This window comes from Oncorhynchus tshawytscha, linkage group LG10, assembly GCF_018296145.1.
Source record: "Oncorhynchus tshawytscha isolate Ot180627B linkage group LG10, Otsh_v2.0, whole genome shotgun sequence".
Taxonomy (NCBI): domain Eukaryota; kingdom Metazoa; phylum Chordata; class Actinopteri; order Salmoniformes; family Salmonidae; genus Oncorhynchus; species Oncorhynchus tshawytscha.
This window is the reverse complement of record NC_056438.1, coordinates 7,798,884-7,811,383: the sequence shown is the minus strand read 5'-3', so window position 1 is coordinate 7,811,383 and position 12,500 is coordinate 7,798,884. Positions and strand designations below refer to the sequence as shown.

Genomic DNA, 12,500 nt, shown 5'->3' with positions numbered 1-12,500 from the left:
AACCACCCTATACCTGGCCCTCAACCACTCTATACCTGGCCCTCAACCACTAACCTGGCCACTCAACCACTCTATACCTGGCCCTCAACCACTCTAACCTGGCCCTCAACCACCCTATACCTGGCCCTCAACCACTCTATACCTGGCCCTCAACCACCCTATACCTGGCCCTCAACCACCCTATACCTGGGCCTCAACCACTCTATACCTGGCCCTCAACCACCCTATACCTGGCCCTCAACCACTCTATACCTGGCCCTCAACCACCCTATACCTGGCCCTCAACCACCCTATACCTGGCCCTCAACCACCCTATACCTGGCCCTCAAACACTCTATACCTGGCTCAACCACTCTATACCTGGCCCTCAACCACTCTATACCTGGCCTCAACCACTCTAACCTGGCCCTCAACCACCCTATACCTGGCCCTCAACCACTCTAACCTGGCCCTCAACCACCCTATACCTGGCCCTCAACCACTCTATACCTGGCCCTCAACCACCCTATACCTGGCCCTCAACCACCCTATACCTGGCCCTCAACCACCCTATACCTGGCCCTCAACCACTCTATACCTGGCCCTCAACCACTCTATACCTGGCCCTCAACCACTCCTAACCACTACCTGGCCCTCAACCACTCTATACCTGGCCCTCAACCACCCTATACCTGGCCCTCAACCACCCTATACCTGGCCCTCAACCACTCTATACCTGGCCCTCAACCACTCTATACCTGGCCCTCAACCACCCTATACCTGGCCCTCAACCACTATACCTGGCCCTCAACCACTCCTGGCCCTCAACCACCCTATACCTGGCCCTCAACCACTTAACCTGGCCCTCAACCACTCTATACCTGGCCCTCAACCACTCTATACCTGGCCCTCAACCACCTAACCTGGCCCTCAACCACTCTATACCTGGCCCTCAACCACTCTATACCTGGCCCTCAACCACTCTAACCTGGCCCTCAACCACCCTATACCTGGCCCTCAACCACCCTAACCTGGCCCTCAACCACCCTATACCTGGCCCTCAACCACCCTATACCTGGCCCTCAACCACCCTATACCTGGCCCTCAACCACCCTATACCTGGCCCTCAACCACCCTATACCTGGCCCTCAACCACTCAACCACCCTATACCTGGCCCTCAACCACCCTATACCTGGCCCTCAACCACCCTATGCCTGGCCCTCAACCACTCTATACCTGGCCCTCAACCACTCTAACCTGGCCCTCAACCACTCATACCTGGCCCTCAACCACTACCTGGCCCTCAACCACTAACCTGGCCCTCAACCACCTATACCTGGCCCTCAACCACCCTATACCTGGCCCTCAACCACCCTATACCTGGCCCCACTCAACCACCCTATACCTGGCCCTCAACCACTCTAACCTGGCCCTCAACCACCCTATACCTGGCCCTCAACCACTCTAACCTGGCCCTCAACCTGGCCCTCAACCACCCTATACCTGGCCCTCAACCACCCTATACCTGGCCCTCAACCACCCTCCTGGCCCTCAACCACTCTAACCTGGCCCTCAACCACCCTATACCTGGCCCTCAACCACCTATACCTGGCCCTCAACCACCCTATACCTGGCCCTCAACCACCCCTAACCACCCTATACCTGGCCCTCAACCTGGCCCTCAACCACCCTATACCTGGCCCTCAACCACTCTAACCTGGCCCTCAACCACCCTATACCTGGCCCTCAACCACTCTAACCTGGCCCTCAACCACCCTATACCTGGCCCTCAACCACCCTATACCTGGCCCTCAACCACCCTATACCTGGCCCTCAACCACCCTATACCTGGCCCTCAACCACCCTATACCTGGCCCTCAACCACCCTATACCTGGCCCTCAACCACCCTATACCTGGCCCTCAACCACCCTATACCTGGCCTAACCACTAACCTGGCCCTCAACCACCCTATACCTGGCCCTCAACCACCCTATACCTGGCCCTCAGCCACCCTATACCTGGCCCTCAACCACCCTATACCTGGCCCTCAACCACTCTAACCTGGCCCTCAACCACTCTATACCTGGCCCTCAACCACCCTATACCTGGCCCTCAACCACTCTAACCTGGCCCTCAACCACCCTATACCTGGCCCTCAACCACCCTATACCTGGCCCTCAACCACCCTATACCTGGCCCTCAACCACTCCTGGCCCTCAACCACTCTATACCTGGCCCTCAACCACCCTATACCTGGCCCTCAACCACCCTATACCTGGCCCTCAACCACTCTATACCTGGCCCTCAACCACCCTATACCTGGCCCTCAACCACTCTAACCTGGCCCTCAACCACCCTATACCTGGCCCTCAACCACTCTAACCTGGCCCTCAACCACCCTATACCTGGCCCTCAACCACCCTATACCTGGCCCTCAACCACTCTAACCTGGCCCTCAACCACCCTATACCTGGTCCTCAACCACCTAACCTGGCCCTATACAACCACCCTATACCTGGCCCTCAACCACTCTATACCTGGCCCTCAACCACTCTATACCTGGCCCTCAACCACCCTATACCTGGCCCTCAACCACTCTAACCTGGCCCTCAACCACCCTATACCTGGCCCTCAACCACTCTAACCTGGCCCTCAACCACCCTATACCTGGCCCTCAACCACCCTATACCTGGCCCTCAACCACCCTATACCTGGCCCTCAACCACCCTATACCTGGCCCTCAACCACTCTAACCTGGCCCTCAACCACCCTATACCTGGCCCTCAACCACCCTATACCTGGCCCTCAACCACCCTATACCTGGCCCTCAACCACCCTATACCTGGCCCTCAACCACTCTATACCTGGCCCTCAACCACCCTATACCTGGCCCTCAACCACTCTAACCTGGCCCTCAACCACCCTATACCTGGCCCTCAACCACCCTATACCTGGCCCTCAACCACCCTATACCTGGCCCTCAACCACTCTAACCTGGCCCTCAACCACTCTATACCTGGCCCTCAACCACCCTATACCTGGCCCTCAACCACCCTATACCTGGCCCTCAACCACTCTATACCTGGCCCTCAACCACCCTATACCTGGCCCTCAACCACTCTAACCTGGCCCTCAACCACCCTATACCTGGCCCTCAACCACTCTAACCTGGCCCTCAACCACCCTATACCTGGCCCTCAACCACCCTATACCTGGCCCTCAACCACCCTAACCTGGCCCTCAACCACCCTATACCTGGTCCTCAACCACTCTAACCTGGCAACCACCCTATACCTGGCCCTCAACCACCCTATACCTGGCCCTCAACCACTCTATACCTGGCCCTCAACCACCCTATACCTGGCCCTCAACCACCCTATACCTGGCCCTCAACCACTCTAACCTGGCCCTCAACCACCCTATACCTGGCCCTCAACCACTCTAACCTGGCCCTCAACCACCCTATACCTGGCCCTCAACCACCCTATACCTGGCCCTCAACCACCCTATACCTGGCCCTCAACCACCCTATACCTGGCCCTCAACCACTCTAACCTGGCCCTCAACCACCCTATACCTGGCCCTCAACCACCCTATACCTGGCCCTCAACCACCCTATACCTGGCCCTCAACCACCCAGGTATTTGGATTTTATTTTAATATCAAATCAGGTTTGATTGGTCACATACAGATGTTTAGCAGATGTTAATGCGAGTGTAGCGAAACGCTTGCGCTGCGTCGTGTCCTAAGGACTCGAAACGTCGGCGCCATCTTGTTATATCAACCTATTTGTCTTTTCCAAATGAGACGTGTGAGTAGATCATGAAAATCAATCAAATCTCACAGAAGAAAATAAAGAAAAGAAATGATTAAAAACCTTCATCAAGCTTCACATTACTGACAGGATTTCTCCTCCTCTTCCCAGACCTGGGTCTTCCACAGCAGGCTAAAGTCAAGCTGAGTTCAGACCCTGAAACCCTGACTGCAGACATCTCTGTCTCGCTGGATAAACTGCTGCTGGGACCAGCTGTCCTGTTGACCTTCCTCTTTGTTTAGGAGGAGGCTGAAACAGAGGCCAGACTACAACAGGCCAGAGTAAGATACTGATTAACACAACTTTTACACAGTGAGCAGAGGGACAATGCAGTAAAGATGTTTTACACCACAGAGAACTAGCAAAAGGGAATGTACGGTCTGAGTTTTAGCTGGTGATGAACAAATATGATAATGTGTTAGGCCAGGGTTGAGGGGTAAGATCTGATCGGTTAGGCCAGGGTTGAGGGGTAAGATCTGATCGGTTAGGCAAGGGTTGAGGGGTAAGATCTGTTAGGCCAGGGTTGAGGGGTAAGGGTTGAGGGTTGAGGGGTAAGATCTGATCGGTTAGGCAAGGGTTGAGGGGTAAGATCTGGCCAGGGTTGAGGGGTTAGGCCAGGGTTGAGGGGTAAGATCTGATCGGTTAGGCCAGGGTTGAGGGGTAAGATCTGATCGGTTAGGCCAGGGTTGAGGGGTAAGATCTGATCGGTTAGGCCAGGGTTGAGGGGTAAGATCTGATCGGTTAGGCCAGGGTTGAGGGGTAAGATCTGATCGGTTAGGCCAGGGTTGAGGGTAAGATCTGATCGGTTAGGCCAGGGTTGAGGGTAAGATCTGATCGGTTAGGCCAGGGTTGAGGGGTAAGATCTGATCGGTTAGGCCAGGGTTGAGGGTAAGATCTGATCGGTTAGGCCAGGGTTGAGGGTAAGATCTGATCGGTTAGGCCAGGGTTGAGGGTAAGATCTGATCGGTTAGGCCAGGGTTGAGGGTAAGATCCGATCGGTTAGGCCAGGGTTGAGGGTAAGATCTGATCGGTTAGGCCAGGGTTGAGGGTAAGATCTGATCGGTTAGGCCAGGGTTGAGGGGTAAGATCCGATCGGTTAGGCCAGGGTTGAGGGTAAGATCTGATCGGTTAGGCCAGGGTTGAGGGTAAGATCTGATCGGTTAGGCCAGGGTTGAGGGGTAATACCAGAATTTAAGTGACCGACATAGGCCTACAGATTTTCAACAAAATACAATAAATATTGGCTGACTTCACATATTACTTTATTAGTCATAACAGAAATGTATCATTATTTGAGGCATTGTTTTCATGGGGTGACAGTACAGTAGCATAAGAATTATTTGTTGAACTGCTTAATTGAATGATACTATTATTATTATTATTATTATTATTATTATAACTTCACAAAGCCAGATTACCACAAAAAAACAACAGACTAGTCATCATCAGGGACACACATCATCAGGGTAAGATCTGATCGGTTAGGCCAGGGTTGAGGGTAAGATCTGATCGGTTAGGCCAGGGTTGAGGGGTAAGATCTGATCGGTTAGGCCAGGGTTGAGGGGTAAGATCTGATCGGTTAGGCCAGGGTTGAGGGGTAAGATCTGATCGGTTAGGCCAGGGTTGAGGGGGAAGATCTGATCGATTAGGCCAGGGTTGAGAGTAAGATCTGATCGGTTGTTTTTGTTCTCTTTTGTTTAGATTCACTTTTAAAATGATTTTTTAATTTATTTTTTACTTCAGTTATTAATGAAATGTTGAACTGTTGGAGTTTGAATTTGAATGTGAAAAAAGGGTTGATTTTTTTTGAATCCATGTTCCGGCTGTTTTCGTGTCGGAGAAAGCAGGGCGCTTCTGCTTGAAGTTGTTCTGACTGAAAGTTGAACCGAGTAATATTGCCTGTTGACAGACATCGACTCTGTCGCTGTCTCTTATCCTACACAGAATAAAGTGTGTGATTCATATGTGTATGTCTCCGTCTTAGGCTCTGTGTGAGAGACGTTGGTCTAACGCCACACGCTTACCGTTAACCCTTGTTGGCACAGGAGCTTTACAGGTGTGATTAAGTATGTCAGAAAGAGAAGGGATCTCAAGACGGTATCTTATGACCTTATTTAACCTCCCCCTCGATACAGGTGACTACCCACAGCCAAGATGTTTCTTATTTACTGCTATAAGGATTTGAATGTTCAACCTGCTGCTGTGGTGTAAAGTACTTATTTAAAAACTTGTATTTTGTGTATATCTGTGTACTTTTCTATTTAATATTTTTTTTTGGACTACTTTTACTCCTGAAGAGAACAAGGTATTTATTTTTTTACTCCGTACATTTTCCCTGACACCTAAAACTACTCATTTCGAGTGTGCTCCTGGACAGAAATATAAAAATGAGAAAAAGGTGCCCAATAATAAGGAATGTGAAGTTATTTATACTTAAAAAAAAAACCATTTTCATACTTGAGTAAAAGTATTTCGTATTTGACATTTACTTAAGTAGTATAAAGTAATATTTTACTGTGTGACTCACTTTTATTTCATTCATTTTTTTTCTAGTCCAGTATCTTTACTTTGACTCAGGTATGACAATTAGGTACTTGTAATGGCCGCACACATCTTTAACCAGATGTAGTTTTTTTTACATTGTACACCTGTAGAAACTGTGCTACATTGATACTGATTACGGTGTTGTTGGTTTTGCAGCAAGAAATGTGCATTTCACTGTACTAGTGTAGTACTACCACGTCACACAACTTGATACTTCACATGTGGTTTTACTTGCAGTAGTAGTGTGTGTGTGTTCAGTCACGTGTGTGTGTTCAGTCACGTAGATGCAGTTGTGTGTGTGTGTGTGTGTTCAGTCACGTAGATGCAGTTGTGTGTGTGTGTGTGTGTGTGTGTTCAGTCACAGAGATGCAGTCGTGTGTGTGTATGTGTGTGTGTGTGTGTTCAGTCACAGAGATGCAGTTGTGTGTGTGTGTGTTCAGTCACAGAGATGCAGTCGTGTGTGTGTGTGTGTGTGTTCAGTCACGTAGATGCAGTTGTGTGTGTGTGTGTGTGTGTGTTCAGTCACGTAGATGCAGTTGTGTGTGTGTGTTCAGTCACAGAGATGCAGTCGTGTGTGTGTGTGTGTTCAGTCACAGAGATGCAGTCGTGTGTGTGTTCAGTCACAGAGATGCAGTCGTGTGTGTTCTGTCCTGGCAGATGTAATGCTTTGTGTGTAAGAAATTTCCCAAAGCCACACTTAGACAAAGGCCCGTCAACCTGTGGTTTATGTTACCGTCGGCAACCCCAATTTACCACGGTTACCAGGATTACCAGGTTTCCCCCTTAATTCCCTCACATCCAATCTATTCATTATTTTATTATTATTATCATGTACATGTGTTAATGATTCATTTCAATAAGTTGATTGGTTTAAAAAAAAAAAGAAGACCTATAAAATAATATAAAATAATATAAAATAATATAAAATAATATAAAATAATATAAAATAATATAAAATAATATAAAATAATATAAAATAATATTGTCCGATTTTAAAACTGTATATTTTAATCTTTATCATAATGATGATGCTGTGAGGTCGGTGAATTATTTTGTTTATTTTATTTGAACTCAACCTCTGTCTGACGATGAAGCTTTATGAAATGATCTCGTCAGAAATACAACCGCCATCAAATCTTTTCTTTGAAAGACCTCAATTAAAGTTAAGAATTATTATTAGCTATTACATTGGCCTATGTATATTTCTGGCATCTTTACATGAGTCTTTACAGGTTAAGTTATTTTAAATCGTATGTATTGAAATCCACTGTTAGGGAATATACTCTGTAATCATATTTTAACAATTTTACTCAAAGAAGTTTTAAGCGACACTAATTACAACCATTAAGAAAAATCTAGTTTACAGAACTTCAGTTACTTTTTTGAAAAAAGTAGTTCACTACATCCAAGCTAGTTTGTGAAATGTCCTAGACTACAAATTACAAAAAAATAGATCAGGTGTTAACAGGATGTATCCTATTAAACACAGAAAACTATGTTTCACATGAGAATTAGGTCTGACGCTGAAAAATACATTTTATTTCACCCAGATCTTTTTTTAGTAAAAAAAATGAAATGTATTGTGTTCCAGCAGTTGGCAAAACAAGTGCTACAACTGAAAATACTACCGAGATTTGAATTCAACTACCACCAAGCTACTGCAAAATGTAGTTCAATTACAAGTTGAACTACATGTACTGTAGTTCGCTACACCTTCACTGGTCCTACAGACCCAGGTAGACCAGATCCACCCTGGATGATGAGAGCCCCAGGTAGACCAGATCCACCCTGGATGATGAGAGCCCCAGGTAGACCAGATCCACCCTGGATGATGAGAGCCCCAGGTAGACCCCACCCTGGATGATGAGAGCCCCAGGTAGACCAGATCCACCCTGGATGATGAGAGCCCCAGGTAGACCAGATCCACCCTGGATGATGAGAGCCCCAGGTAGACCGGATCCACCCTGGATGATAAGAGCCCCAGGTAGACCGGATCCACCCTGGATGATGAGAGCCCCAGGTAGACCAGATCCACCCTGGATGATGAGAGCCCCAGGTAGACCAGATCCACCCTGGATGATGAGAGCCCCAGGTAGGACTAGTTAAATTACAAGTTGAACTACATGTCCTGTACTTCGCTACTCCTCAATACGGTTCAACTCAATAGTCTTTAGATTTTTACAAAACTGCTCTGGAAATCAGCCTAAAAGGAACAAAATGGCCGTCGCTGTGTCTCTTTCAGTGAAGGTGAACTGGGTGACTGTCTACTGTCTTCTTAGGCCCTTGACAAAAACACTAGAGCAAGGCGCCTGCAATGCCAAGGGTCGCAGGTTTGATGTATGTACCACAGGAGGCTGCTGAGGGGAGGACATATTAATGACCGAAACGGAACAAATGGAATGGCATCAAACGCCATGGAATCCATATGTTTGATGTATTCCATACTATTCCACTCCAGTCTTTACCACGAGCCCGTTTTCCCCCATTAAGCAGCCACCAACCTGTGGTATTCACGCATGACAAGTCGGGATAAAGGTGTCAGCTAAAAGCCATGTACTCTAAACTTTAAAATAATTGACATATCCATAAAACCCATTTACATATCAACTTTAACATAATTTACATAACTTTAAAATTCTTTTACATATCAACTTTAAAATAGTGTAGAGTGTAGAGAATCATTGTACCATTTTCATAACCAAAAATATAGTATTTTCATCTGTTTGACTTCTTAGACTTGCTTTCAATGAGAATGACAGATCTATAACTCACGTTTCTATGTGAATTTGGTCCCCCCCACCAAAAAAGTTACATATTTCAGCTTGAATTATTTTTGTCTCTTTGGCTGCTGTCTGAGAGAATCGCCTGCCGCCAAGGTGAATTCCGCTAACCAAACACCCCCACATACACGCCGTGTCCCAGTCCCCGTCGGTGCGAAACCACCCCCCTGAGCGGTGCACAGTCATTGACAGCCTCTCGGTTTTACTGTGTCACTCTTCATCCTCGTCATCGTCATCAGTAGCAGCAGCATCCTCATTAGCATCACCATCGTCTTAAGACTGAACGATTCATTGTCTCAGTGCTTCTAAAGTTGTTTTGATATTAGAACTTACTAAGATACATTTCACCATTGGGTCTAATGTTAAGAGGTATATATATATATATATATATATATAATATACCTCTCTGTTAAGAGGTATATAAACTAACTAATTTGTGTATTTTTCTCTGTTAAGAGGAAATATTTAAAAAAAAGAGGTATATAAACTAACTAATTTGTGTATTTTTATATTTAAAAAATATATTTTTTATATTTTTAAAGTAAAGGTCACAGAAGAGCGAGTGAGAGACAGACAGACAGAGTGAGGGAGGGACAGAGAGAGACAAACGAGAGTGAGAGACAGAGTGAGGGAGAGAGACAGACAGTGAGGGAGGGACATAGAGACAGAGACAGACAGAGTGAGGGAGGAACAGAGAGAGAGAGACAGACAGAGTGAGGGAGGGACAGAGAGACAGAGACAGACAGAGTGAGGGAGGGACATAGAGACAGAGACAGACAGAGTGAGGGAGGAACAGAGAGAGAGTGAGGGAGGGACAGAGAGACAGAGACAGACAGAGTGAGGGAGGAACAGAGAGAGAGTGAGGGACAGAGTGAGAGAGAGACAGAGACAGACAGAGTGAGGGAGGGACAGAGAGACAGAGACAGACAGAGTGAGGGAGGGACAGAGAGACAGAGACAGAGAGAGTGAGGGAGGGACAGAGAGACAGAGACAGACAGAGTGAGAGAGGGACAGAGAGACAGAGACAGACAGAGTGAGAGAGGGACAGAGAGACAGAGACAGACAGAGTGAGGGAGGGACATAGAGACAGAGACAGACAGAGTGAGGGAGGAACAGAGAGAGAGAGAGGGACAGAGTGAGAGAGAGACAGAGACAGACAGAGTGAGGGAGGGACAGAGAGACAGAGACAGACAGAGTGAGGGAGGACAGAGAGACAGAGACAGGACAGAGTGAGGGAGGGACAGAGAGACAGAGACAGACAGAGTGAGAGAGGGACAGAGAGACAGAGACAGACAGAGTGAGGGAGGGACAGAGAGACAGAGACAGACAGAGTGAGGGAGGGACAGAGAGACAGAGACAGACAGAGTGAGGGAGGGACAGAGAGACAGAGACAGACAGAGTGAGGGTGGGACAGAGAGACAGAGTGAGGGAGGGACAGAGAGACAGAGACAGAGTGAGGGAGGGACAGAGAGACAGAGACAGACAGAGTGAGGGTGGGACAGAGAGACAGAGAGTGAGGGAGGGACAGAGAGAGCTGTGTTCAAGGTCTGGGCCACTGCTCTGTGGCTCTGCTCCGTGTTAATGTCACTTTGTTTCCAGGGTGACGAGGTGTGTGAGAGATCAGAGAACACACACACAGAGGTGAGATCAGAGGAATCGAGAGAGCGACAGCGGCCCATAACCTCTCTTATGACTCTCTCGCTCTCATTCTCTCATACACACACACACACACACACACACACACACACACACACACACTCACCACACACATGCACTAGATCGATGCCGTATGTACAGTGCGTTACCATTGACGTGATCGTGATGAAGGGATGAATGGTAAGTGTGCATCTCTGTTGTATTCTTAGCCTCTTCGTATTCTTGAGACATCATAATTCATGTGTAAATGGAGGTTGCAAATGCTGAAAACATGTACTGACTATGACTGACGTTTTGGTTGTCTTAGCTAAGAGCGTCTACTAGACGACTGAAAGGTAAATGGAAAGTGTCATTGTAGCTAGTCCCATTGTCAGACAAACAGAGAGTCCTTCAATGAGATGCTGGTGACAACCTGCCTTGTTGTGTTCTATAGCCAAAACCAGTTCATTTCACACATATAATTTTGGATAAACAACAACAAAAGGATTTTAAAAGGACCATTTTACATTTTTTATTTATTTAAATGGAGATTTAAGTTGTCTTAAGTTGTCTTGCAGCCGCATCGTAACGAGACGTAGTAGGAGTTAAACAGTCTCGCAGTCGAAACATCAACAAATATCCTTATGATTCACCTACTCTACTGTGTTTGATACTCTACATGTCCTCAGGGTACAGATCCCCAGGGTAGTCTAGTAAAGATATCTGATTTATTCATCATCTGAGGATTCTAACCGTAGTGTGATTTTTACGGGTGTTTATTTTAGGGGTGTAGATGGGTGTTTATTTTAGGGGTGTAGATGGATGTTTATTTTAGGGGTGTAGATGGGTGTTTATTTTAGGGGTGTAGATGGGTGTTTATTTTAGGGGTGTAGATGGGTGTTTATTTTAGGTGTTTATTTTAGGGGTGTAGATGGGTGTTTATTTTAGGGGTGTAGATGGGTGTTTATTTTAGGGGTGTAGATGGGTGTTTATTTTAGGTGTTTATTTTAGGGGTGTAGATGGGTGTTTATTTTAGGGGTGTAGATGGGTGTTTATTTTAGGTGTTTATTTTAGGGGTGTAGATGGGTGTTTATTTTAGGGGTGTAGATGGGTGTTTATTTTAGGTGTTTATTTTAGGGGTGTAGATGGGTGTAGATGGGTGTTTATTTTAGGGGTGTAGATGGGTGTTTATTTTAGGGGTGTAGATGGGTGTTTATTTTAGGGGTGTAGATGGGTGTTTATTTTAGGGGTGTCCACGCCGGAGTCTCCCATGTAGTTCTATTGTTAGGTTGTTGATACTGTTTGTTCCATTATTGCCTCGTAATGTTTGTTTGACTAGTATTTCCGTCTGTGTCCAATGTACCGTCTTGATTATATTGTTTTCTCATTGTGTGCTGCGAGGCGTGGTGGTATATAATACCATGTTTTAGCTGTTGGGTAAACTCTTAAATTATCCCTCAAAATTCAGTAATTCATTTAATGGTACATTTGGTAATTTTTTGGGGGGGTAACTTGCACTATTCTCAGTCCTTATGTCGGAGCAGCAGCCTGATCCTTATCTTCAGTGTAAGGAGGCTATTCTCCCAACGATTTACAGGTTGAAAAATGCATATTAAAATAGTTTGATAATATAAAAAAATATATATATTTCGTACTTTTCCCCCATATTCAGGTGGCATCTGAGAACCTGTTCAAACCTTGACCAGAGCCCCGAGACGAGAGTAAGTTCCCTTTTCACTAATCAAT

The 12,500-nt window shown here is 46.6% G+C and overlaps 2 protein-coding genes and 1 pseudogene across 3 annotated transcripts in view; 1 reads left to right on the top strand and 2 right to left on the bottom strand.

The window, feature by feature from the left end:
- The window catches only part of LOC112259691 (gastrula zinc finger protein XlCGF57.1), a 1,127,091-nt gene that overhangs the window by 647,718 nt on the left and 466,873 nt on the right, over positions 1-12,500 (bottom strand). The gene's annotated exons all lie outside the window — the stretch shown is intronic.
- LOC112239230 overlaps positions 1-12,500 on the top strand; it is a 64,722-nt gene that overhangs the window by 12,305 nt on the left and 39,917 nt on the right. The window contains exons 4-5 of one of the 2 annotated variants that reach the window (XM_042329352.1): positions 3,907-4,076; positions 12,427-12,475. The gene's annotated coding sequence lies outside the window, so the exon portion shown is untranslated. Of the gene's footprint in view, positions 1-3,906; positions 4,077-10,790; positions 10,956-12,426; positions 12,476-12,500 lie in introns of those variants that run through there. The other variant, XM_042329354.1, reaches the window with a different exon arrangement.
- LOC121847664 overlaps positions 8,064-12,500 on the bottom strand; it is a 15,706-nt pseudogene continuing 11,269 nt past the window's right edge.